Source organism: Odocoileus virginianus, chromosome 3 (genome assembly GCF_023699985.2).
Source record: "Odocoileus virginianus isolate 20LAN1187 ecotype Illinois chromosome 3, Ovbor_1.2, whole genome shotgun sequence".
NCBI classification, from domain to species: Eukaryota; Metazoa; Chordata; class Mammalia; order Artiodactyla; family Cervidae; genus Odocoileus; species Odocoileus virginianus.
In genome coordinates this window covers 17,904,266-17,915,477 of record NC_069676.1, presented here as the reverse complement: position 1 = coordinate 17,915,477, position 11,212 = coordinate 17,904,266, and the positions used below count along the sequence as shown (strand labels likewise).

Sequence of the window (11,212 nt, the reverse complement as noted above, 5' to 3'; positions counted from 1 at the left end):
TGGCGGCCCCTCCCCGCCCCGCCTCCGGGGCCCCCAGCGCCTCCCGCGCGGCCCCGGCGGGGGCCGGCGGCGCACTCGAGATCCACGCCACTTCCCGGCCTGGCGCCGCGGGGCGCGCAACCCGCGCGTTCCGGGAATCCACGCCTCCCGGAGCGAGGGCAACGAGGCACAGGGAGGGGAAGGAGAGAGCTTCCCGTCTAGGCAGGTAAGCAAGTCTCAGAGCCCAGACAACACAGTGGACCCTTCTGACTTCAACGCCCTCAGCCAACTCTAAAGTCTCGTTTCAGTACCTGGCCCTAGGAAAGAGCTGTTGGTGCCCAGCACAAAGAAGGCCCTCAAAATGTCAACCACCATGAATATTCTTATCATCCTTGAAATTAAGGGAGAATTGAGACTAAAGGGAAAAACATCACCAGGAACTGGAGGCCTCCTGGCAGAGCAACACTGGGCCTCCCCAAGGCCAACCCAGCTCGTGCCTCGGTTTCCTCCTCTGTAGAGCCAGGCAGCACCAGCTTCCGGCTCAGGAGGCAGTTCCTTGAGCATCTGAAGGCCTGCGGGCCCAGCCCCCAGCTCTTCCTCTGTGAGCTCGTTTCGAATACTTTCTAATAGATGAGTGGATGAGTCCGTAAGGACAAGGATGAAGCTGACCTTTGGAGGGTGATGCACCAAGATGCCCAGAATTTAATTTTCTGGTACCCCCAAAGTCTAAGTGTCTGTGCACCAAGATGTCATGTGATTTCTGGGACTAGAGGCCCAATGACAAGAATTAGGGGCTTCCCCAATGGCTCACAGGATAAATAATCTGCCTGCAAAGCAGGAGACATAGAAGTGGGTTCAATCCCTGGGTCAGGAAGGTTCCCTGGAGGAAGAAATGGCAACCTCCTCCAGTATTCTTGCCTGAAAAATCCCACGGACAGAGGAGCCTGATGGGCTACAGTTCATGGGGTGGTAAACAGTTGGATATGACGACAAGCTAAGCACACGACAGGAATTAGAGATATTCAATATCATGCAATATTATGCACCAAAAACTAGGAAATTATGTATAAGAAAATGCTAAAATCTCTGGTTGTCAGAAACAACCACCATTTACCAGAATGTGATAGAAAACAAACTGTGTGATCCCATACAGGTTATACAGGAAACAGCAAGTCCAAGGGGAACATTCCAGAAGGGGACTCTTGAACCTGCAAAAGGTTATTCCCAATGAAGGAAGCAGGCAGGAGCGGAGCGAGAGAGGGGGCGTCTTTCTCTGTGGTGGTGTAATGTGCTAATACTGGCAGTGTTTGCCGGCTCATCCGGCTCTCTGGGCTCCATGGATCTGGCTGTGGGATTGTCCCAGGTGCCCCCCCCCCACCCAACTTCCCAGCCATGGGCACCGCTCTGGACCAAGGGGCTGGGGACCCTGCAGTTAGCATTTGGCAGGGTCACTGGGGGTCAACCGTATATGGCAAACCATCATCACTTGCCCAAAATAGCAGCGCAGCGTCAAAGTGGCCACAGCGGAAACCCAGCAGCACTGTTAGAATCACACCAGCTACTGTGGCAGGCCCCGGCGAGCGAGGGAGGGCTGCCTGCTCTCCTCAGCACAGCCTGTGCTTACGACTACCCCGGTGCCCTGGCACCCCACAGAGCTTTTCTCCTTGATGCCACCAGAGAGATGGGAGGAGGTTGAATGGGTCTGCTATCTCCCTCTGCAAACCGTGACACTTTGTGTCTCAGAAACATCTCCATCCTCCCCGGGACGGGGTCCTTGTCCCACGCTCTGTGAGGCCCTCCCCTGAAAGATGGCCCTACCAGAGAAACTAGAGGTGCTGAGCTTAGAGAAGGAGAGTCTTGAGCAAACGGCATCACGTACCCTTACCAACAAGGGCTGGCCTGGGAAGGGGAGGCCCCCCTGGCATAGGCATGGGGCACAGTGCAGTGCCTGACTCTAGGGGGACAGATTTGAGCCCATGGTTTATGTGGGTAAGAGCCACATAAGGGGTGAGCTTCCCATGCCTAGAGGCATCCAAGAATTGACCACCTTGAATCACAAAGATGTTCTTCCAGTCCCCAGGGTGGCCATACCAGTGTCTACTGCCTCCTGCCTTCTACCTGCCTGAAACCAGTGGGTAGCCACATCACGGGTCACACCCCCAGACATCCCCAGTTGCGGGCTCCTCACCCTCCAGGTTCCAGTCCTGTTGACTTGATTCCAGAAATTCTCTGGCTCCCCCCCGCAACCCAGGCAAGCCCTGTGGTGCAGGCTGGTGACACAGAAGCCCCTCACTGTTCCTTTGGCTCCTCCAGGTTTCCTTCTTGTAGTCCTCCACCTTCTACTCTACAGACAAGGGATGGACTGTGGCCCTCCTTTTCTTCATACCCCTCTGGAACTCCCCATTGCCTGAGGGCAGAGCCTAAAGCGCTCAATCTGGTGTTCAGGGCTCTTGTGTTCAACCTCCAGCTGACCTCCCAGGTCTCACCTCCTTCTCCCACCAAGTACCCAGCAGTCTGGCAGCACTGAACCACAGGAGTTGGCAAGCATCTGTCCCCACTGTCCTCTGCCTGGAATGTCCTTGCCCTTGTCTGGCTGGCACCCCCAGTTCTCTCCATCTTTACAGTGCCCTCTTAGGTGTCCCCACTTGTCTCAGAGCAAGACCCCAACCCACTTCCATTCCCTGAAAGCACACAGCACTAGCCCTCTCTTCTCACTGTGTGATGGGCGTGGACCTGACCATGGTGACTGAGCCCATCAGCCTGCCTGAGAAGGAACCCGCCCAGGGGAAGCAGAGAGAGAGACTGACTCCCTCAGGAAGAATTAAAATGCTTGGATCCAGCCATGCCTGGAGTTTATGCTCTGCCTCATGTTGGAAGCTGGTCTTTGCTTTTTGGAGGCTTCAGACTGACTCAATGGTTTGAGCAAACTTTGGGAGATGGTGAAGGACAGGGAAGCCTGACGTGCTGCGGTCCATGGGGTCGCAAAGAGTCAGGCACGACTCTTTGAGCAACTGAACAACAAATACGGAAAATGGGACCAGAAGTTGGGTGTTGAGATGAATGGAGTCTATGATGTGGAACTGGTGAGTCAGATTGGGTTGCCTTAAACCCAGCTGGAGAAGAAGGAACTCTTGGGTGTTCCCTTCCATGAGCTGCTAAATATACCTTCCACCCACCGGGTCAGGTGGCACTGACTTTCATTGCTCGCCACAGAGAAGCCCTGATGGACCCACCCTGTCCCCCTCCGAAGGCTTTTCTTTTCCTTGTCCAAATCTCATTGTTCTTCACCTTTCTATTCTGTTTTCACTGTTGTAGTTTGGCTACCCCTCCCATCAACAACATCAGATATGCAGATTATACCACTCTCATGGCAGAAAGTAAGGAGGAACTAAAGAGCCTCTTGATGAGGGTGAGAGAGGAGAGTGAAGGAGGTGGCTTAAAACTCAACATTCAAAAAGCTAAGATCATGGCATCTGGTCCCATCACTTCATGGCAAATAGATGGGGAAATAATGGAAACAGTGATAGACTCTATTTTATTGGGCTCCAAAATCACTGCAGATGGTGATTGTTGTCATGAAATTAAAAGACGCTTGCTCCTTGGAAGAAAAACTATGACAAACCTAGACCTGTATTAAAAAGCAGAGACATCACTTTGCTGACAAATGTCTGTATAGTCAAAACTATGGTTGTTCCAGTAGTCATGTACAGCTGTGAGAGTTGGACCACTAAGAAGGCTGAGCGCTGGAAAGTTGATGCTTTCAAATTGTGGTGCTCGAGAAGACTCTTGAGAGGCCCTTGGACTGCAAGGAGATCAAACCAGTCCATCCTAAAGGAAACCAACGCTGAATATTCATTGGAAGGACTGATGCTGGAGCTCCAATACTTTGGTCACCTGATAAGAGCCAACTCATTGGAAAAGAACCTGATGCTGGGAAAGATTGAGGGCAGGAAGAGAAGGGGAGACAGGATGAGATGGTTGGATATCACAGACTCAATGGACATGACTTTGAAAAAACTCTGGGAGATGGTGAAGGACAGGGAAGCCTGGCGTGAGGCAGTCCATGAGGTTGCAAAGAGTCAGACACAACTGAGCAACTGAACAACAACAACAACAATAATGCACACTATGTGTCATGTAACAGGCACTTCATGTTACACACCAGTTGGGATTACAATCAGCTCCACCAAGGTGAGGCACTGGTCTCCTCTTCCTCAAAGCTCCCAGGCTTGCTGCCATCTCAGGACCTTTGCATTCCTGTGCCTCCTGCCTGGGACACTTCCCCAGATGTACCCCACCTTCCAGAACCCCACAGAATATTTCAGCCCGCTGATACTTCACACGCCCTTCCCCTGAAGCCCTGTAGAACCACCACGGGCAGAAGGAACATAGACTGTACTGCATCTTGTTTGCTGGCTGTGTCTTCTCTAGAACATCAGCCCCCTGAAGGCAGAGGCTTTTATATGATGTCCTTCACTGCTGTGGCCTCAGTACCCGATTCAGAGGAGGTGCTCAGAACACACTTAAAAAATATTTAATTATTTTTGGCTATGCTGGGTCTTTGATGCTGTCTGTGGGCTTTCTCTGGTTGCAGCTAGTGGGGCTACTGTTTGTTGTGGTGCGAGGCCTTCTCACTGAGGTGCCTTCTCTTATTGTGGAGCACAGGCTCTAGGGTGCCCGGGCTTCAGTAGTTGTGGCGCACGGGCTTTGGTGTGCCACACCATGTGGGAACTTCCCAGATCAGGGATCGGACCTGTGTCCCCTGCATTGGCAGGCAGACTCTTAACGAGTAGACCACCAGGGAAGTCCCAAAATGTACTTTTAAAGCCAGAGAATACTGGGGAGAGGGAAGCTAGTGAGCCGTACCTGTTACTTGTGAGGTGAGCGCTCTTATTGGCCCCATTTTGCAGACAAGAAAGCTGAAGCTAAGAGGGTACTCAGTCATGTCAGACTCTTTGTGACCCCATGGACTGTAGCTTGCTAGGCTCCTCTGTCCATGGGATTCTCTAGGCAAGACTACTGGAGTGGGTTGCCATGCCCTTCTCCAAGAGATCATCCCCACCCACATCTCCTATGTCTTCTGCATTGCAGGTGGATTCTTTACCCACTGAGTCACCTAGGAAACCCACCCTGGGACATAGGAGCTTTGAACCCAGGCCAATCCAGCTCCAGGACCCACACTGACTGCCCAGCAAGGTGTGGGGCACATGGTAGACCCCCCCAAATAGAGTGAACCTATAAGAGCTCCATAGATGTGGAAGGCCAGCTGCTGCCAGATGTGGGGATGGCCAGGTTACTGGGTCCCCAGCTGATCCGCAGCTTGAGCACACACCGGATCGGACTGCCCCAGTTAGCACACTTTTAAATTTAGCTTTCTCTCCCTGCCAGGGGACATGGGGATTCAGCACGGGAACGCTCTCTTCTTTCGAGGAAAAATGCTTTGCAGCTGGAGTGCAGGCCACTGGGCCACTCCTGCCTGGTGCAAGAAAGGGCCTCTCGGGCAGTGTACTCGGTGCCAGGGTGAGCTTTAGGTGGATCTGCCTTCAATGGGAGAGGCTCCCTGCTCTTCCCCAGTCCTTTGTCCCGTCTTCCTGGTGCCAGAAGTGGAGCCGGGCACCTCATTTCCCAGCCACGCTTGTGGGTTCCATACCTGTAGCCTGGGACCATGTCACTTCCTGGCTTAACACCTCCCCTGGGGACATCCCTGGTGCCCAGTGGTTAAGAACCTGCCTTGCAGTGGAGGAGATGTAGTTTTGATCCCTGGACAGGGAACTAAGAGCCCACATGCCGTGGAACAACTAAGCCCTTCCTTGTACTGCAACTACTGAGCTCGCTCGCCAGAACTAGAGAGTCCATGCACCACAACAAAGATATCTGCATGACTCAGTGAAGATCCCACATGTCACAGCTAAGACCCAATGCAGCCGAACAAACCAAAAACCTCCCCGGGTGCCAGCTGTGCTCATGAAACCCAGCTCCCGGCTACGGCTTGGTGGGGCCGCTGTCCCCTCTGCTCGCATCTCTCTCCTGTTCCTCAGATGGTCCGGCACTGTCCAGCCCCAGGGCCTTTGCACATGCCACTTTCTCCTCCTAGCACGTGCTCCCCCAAGCTGTTCGCAAGGCAGGCTCCTTCTTAGCACTTCCAACAACGCCTCCAAGAGACCCTTCCCGGCCACCCAGAGGGGCCGCCCACCATCCAAGCCTGATTACTGCCTGTTACCCTGTCTCACTCGCTCTTGTCAGTTGCCTGGGATCTGCCTTGCTCTCTTTGATGGAGTGTAGGCTCCATGAGCAAGGGCAGAGGCTGGCTGCAGCCTGGGCAATCATTTATCTCTGGAGCCTGGCATGGGATAGGCTCTCCCAGCACAAAAGAACACAGAATCATGCAAGAGGGTAAACTTAGAGGAAGAGCGGGTGGCCCACAAGGTACCCAGAAACTTGCCCCTGCTCCAGGGTCCCACCTTGATACTCCCTATCCTGTCCCACACCCTCATGCTCTAACGCAGGAGTCAGCAAACTCTCCATCAAGGGCCAAGTGTCTTTTCTTCTTTTTTTACTATGTATATTTTTTGGTTGCACTGTGTCTTAGTTGCAGCCTGTGGGATCTAATTCCCTGACCAGGATTCTAACCAGGGAAATCCCAAGAACCGCAAGTCTCAACTACTCGTTTCTGCCATGGTGGCACGGAAGCCGCCGTAGAGAGAGAGAACACAAGGGAAAGAGAACAGGTATGGCTGCCTTCCAATGAAATGTTACTTATGGACGCTGAAATTTCAGCTTCATGTACTATTCACGCATCATGCAATATGGCTTTCTCCCCAGCCATTTAAAAATGTAAAGAACCATTTTTAGCTCCCGGGATGCACAAAATCAGATGATGCATGCTAGATGGTGGGTAAGTGGGCTGTGGTTTGCTGACCTGTGGTCTCTCTCTGTTTTTATTTTCTTTTAATGTAGGCACATTTTCTAATCTATTTGATCCTGTAAGTGTACTCCTCATCAATTATATTGAATGTGGGAACTTTCCTGGTGGTCCAGTGGCTAAGACTTGGGGCTCACAATGCAGAGGGCCCAGGTTCCATCCTTGGTCGGGGAACTAGACCCCATATGCCAGTAAAGTAATACCCCAGTGCAGCCTAGTAAATAAATATTTAAAAGAAAAAAAAAAAAAGAAATATGTTGCTGTTCATGGCACACAGGAAGTTCTCAAGTGCTTTCCAAACCACATAAAGCTCCTCGACTCAGCAATGGGCCCCTCGAGGGTATATGTGTTTTCCTCTTGTCAAAATTAATAGTAGCAATGTTTGTAGAACTTTTGGCTCTGTGCTGAGGACTGTACAAAGCTTAAAAAAATGTTTTAAACAAAGCACCGTGTGTCTCACTCCCCAGTGGTTTACGTATCTCTGGATTTATCATTGGAATGTTCATTGTCCATTGATTTCCTATTCCTGAAAGAACAGACCTAACTCTATGGGGCATATTTTTTTCTCCAAAGTTCTCAAACAAAGGTATCATGATTTTTGCTTAAATGAATATTCAGGGATTATATTATATGAAACTTTTGTTCACAGTGCAACAGTGTCCACTAAGGAACACTTTTATTTTCTAGGACTTGTTCTTTGCTCTTCCTGGAGTTAGTGATTGCCTTTGTTTTGTATGTCTGTGACTCTCTCTCTCCCCAAGCTCCTCGAGTGGAACTAACTACCCCAAACAGGAGCAGCTGTTGCCTGGTTGTGCTTCTGACCCCTCTTTCTTTAGCACCCAGGACTCCTGAGATGTAGCTCCAGTTTCTTGGGGCCAAGTCTCCTGTTTATTGGTTTGTGCCTTTGTTTTAGGAATTCATACTCCCCGGGCATTCCCGGAGAAAGTGTTTTCCTTCACTCTCCTGTGTGATTGGTGGTCTGACTGAGGACAGGTGTTTTGGGTAGCAGAGCGCTCTGGGTACACAATCCCTCGCCTCAGGTCTTCCAGCTTCCAGTCTTGGACAGCTAAACAATCTGAACTGTTCTGCTTCCTCATTTTCTGCTTGTCACTTTTTTCCCCCTCCTCTTTTCTCTCTGGAAGCTTGTAGAATCTTCTCTGTCTTCTTTTGTTTTTGTTGTTCACTCAGTTGTGTCTGACTGTTTGTGACCCCATGGACTACAGCATGCCAGGCTTCCTGGTCCTTCACCAATTCCTGGAGTCTGCTCAGACTCACGTCCACTGAGTTGGTGACTCCATCCAACCATCTTGTCCTCTATCGCCCCTTCTCCTCCTGCCCTCAGTCTTTCTCAGCATCAGGTTCTTTTCCAGTGAGTTGGCTCTTCACATCAGGTGGCCAAAGGATTGGAGCTTCAGCTTCAGCATCAGTCCTTCCAGTGAATACTCAGGGTTGATTTCCTTTAGGATTGACTGGTTTGATCTCCCTGCTGTCCACGGGACTCAAGAGTCTTCTCCAGCATCTTGGTTCAAACATATCAGTTCTTTGGCCCTCACCCTTTTTTATGGTCCAACCCTCACATCCATACATGACTACTGGAAAAACCATAGCCTTGACGATACAGACCTTTGTTGGCAAAGTGATGTCTCTGCCCTCCCCACCCAAATTCTTATTTTTGTGGCTGCATCAGGTTTTAGTTACAGCACGTAGAATCTTCACTGTGACATGTGGAACCTAGTTCCCTGACCAGGGATCAAACCTGGGCCTCCTGCAGGGGGAGTGCAGAGTCTTAGCCACTGGACCACCAGGGAAGTCCTTCTATCTTCTCCTTATTCTCCATATCCTGCCCTTTTACAGTGTGGGTTTGCTGTGGATCTATTTTCACCTGTGATGCTATACATTTGGTGGGCTCTGTCATGTTTTCCATTCCTGGCAAACTTTTTTGGATGATGTCACTGGTGATTTTTTCCACTTTTGATGTCCCTGGTCTGTCTCTGGAACTCTTCTTAGTCACGTATCGGGCTTCCTGAATTGATCTAATTTTCTTGTCTACATTTTTTTTTTCTTTTTGTCTTCTGTTTTTTTTTTTTTGTCTTCCAACCCTTCTGTTGCCATTTGGATTTCGATCATCAGGTTTTTTATTTCCAAGGACTTTTTTCTGGTTCTTTGAGCATTCCTTTTCAAAGGGCAAATTTAAGCTTGTTTCCTGGCTCGTGTACTTTCTACTAGCTCTCTGAGGATAGTTTATATACATAAGGTGTTTTTTTTTTTTTTCTTTTCTAGAACTGCTTTCTTTTGTTCTTATTCTTTCCTCCAAGTTGTGTGCTCATGCACGCTCAGTTTGCTTCCGTCTGTCTGACTCTTTGCACCCCTACGGGATACAGCCTGCCAGGCTTGTTCATCGTCCATGGGGATTCTCCAGGCAAGAATACTGGAATGGGTTGCCATTGCCTCCTCCAGGTGATCTTCTTGACCCAGGGATCAAACCCGCGCCTCTTATGACTCCTGCATTGGCAGATGGGTTCTTTACCACTGAGCCACCTGGGAAGCCCTCCTCCCAGTTATTTCCAGCTTCTTTGATGGTTAACATTCAAGAGGAGAGGGCTACAGGGCTGACAGGAAGCTCCTCACCGTGGGAGTGGCTTCACTCAGGTGATTATGGGGGGATTGGACACTGTTGGGGAGTCCTCCAACATCAGCAGCACCTGTAGGGCTTTTTTCACTCACATGCATGTTCTGTGCATGACTTCCATTTTAATCACCAGTGTTCGCCCTCACCCCTGCCCTCCACTGCGCCCATATCCCTGGGACTAAACCTTTCGGGGCAGCAAGCATTTTAAAAAAATGCATTTTATGTTTGTGTCTCCATTGTTGCTGTTCTTCAGTTGCTCAGTCATGTCTGACTTTTTGCCACCCCATGGACTGCAGCACGCCAGGCCTCCCTGTCCCTCATCATCTCCTGGAGTTTGCCCAAGTTCATGTGCATTGCATCGGTGATGCCATCCAGCCATCTCATCCTCTGACACCCTCTTCTCCTTCTGCTCTTGATCTTTCCCAGCATCAGGGACATTTTTGCTGCCCTGAAAATAGGTTCATCAGTACCCTTTTTCTAGATTCCATATATATGTGTTAAAATACGATATTTGTTTTTCTCTTTCTACTTACTTCACTCTGTATAATAGGGAGGTTCAAGAGGGAGGGGACATATGTACATCTATGGCTAATTCATGTTGATGTGTGGCAGAAATGAAATCAATATTGTAAAGCAATTATCCTTTAATTAAACATAAATAAAAGTTTTTTAAAAGCCGTGATGCAACTAAATCTGGTGCACCACCACTATTGAACCTGTGCTCCAGGGTCCATGAGCCACAATTACTGAAGCCAGTGTACCCTAGAGTGCGTGCTCCGAAACAAGAGAAGTCACTGCAACGAGAAGCACGCGTAAAGCAACAGAAGCCCAATGTATTTCATTACTGAGTCTTCCCCACTGCCCTGCAAGGTTGGTGCTATGAGTTTTAATCCAGTTTCATAAGAGGCTCTGGGAAGTGAAGTGAGCTCCTGACACTCTAAGGCTAATATGGTAAAGGGCCACAGAGTCACCCTTTCTGAGTGAAGCAACTCTGGCTCCACTTTGGGTTCTCCCAAGGAAGGCGATGTTTGCTGATTGTTGTTATTCGGTTACTAAGTTGTGTCCGACTCTCCGTGACCCCATGGACTGCAGCATGCCAGGCTTCCCTGTCCTTCACTGTCTCCTGTAGTTTGCTCAAACTCATGTCTGTTGAGTCGATTCGCTGAGTGAACCTTGAGCCAACCTCAGCATTCTCAGTCGGGGGCACAGAGAGGTCCTACGAGCAATGGCCCATGGCGCATAATAAGGTGTTCGATCAACATGTGTTGCATGAATGAGATGACGATAGAACAACAGCTGAATATCCAAGACATGGCAGAGGGAGACCTAACTGTTAAACGGACGTGCAGGAAAGTATCTTGGAAAATGAGAGGGCATGGTCCTGACTTGGGGACCGGAGTGGGTCTCTTTAGTTTAAAGTGAGGGTGGGGTGGGGTGGGGAACTCACACAGCTCTGATGGAATGTGGTCTTGCGCATGGAAGTTTCAAATGCGTTAAAATGCTCATTCCTTTAAACATTCAGGAAGGTGTTTGCCGAGGTGTAATTTGTAATCTGCAAACAGTCTAAACATCCAACAGCAAGAGAACAATTAAGCAAATTAGGGTACGTTCATGCAGTGGAATTCTGCTGCTGCTACTGCTGCTAAGTCACTTCAGTCGTGTCCAAATCTGTGTGACCCCAT

General features: G+C 49.9%; 1 long non-coding RNA gene across 1 annotated transcript; it reads left to right on the top strand.

Annotated features, from left to right (window-relative positions):
* The first annotated feature begins 115 nt into the window (after positions 1–115).
* LOC139034328 (uncharacterized) lies at positions 116–10,208 on the top strand. Its single transcript, XR_011486745.1, has 2 exons — positions 116–205; positions 3,295–10,208. It is a non-coding gene; the product is annotated as an uncharacterized lncRNA (long non-coding RNA).
* The last annotated feature ends 1,004 nt before the right edge of the window (positions 10,209–11,212 follow it).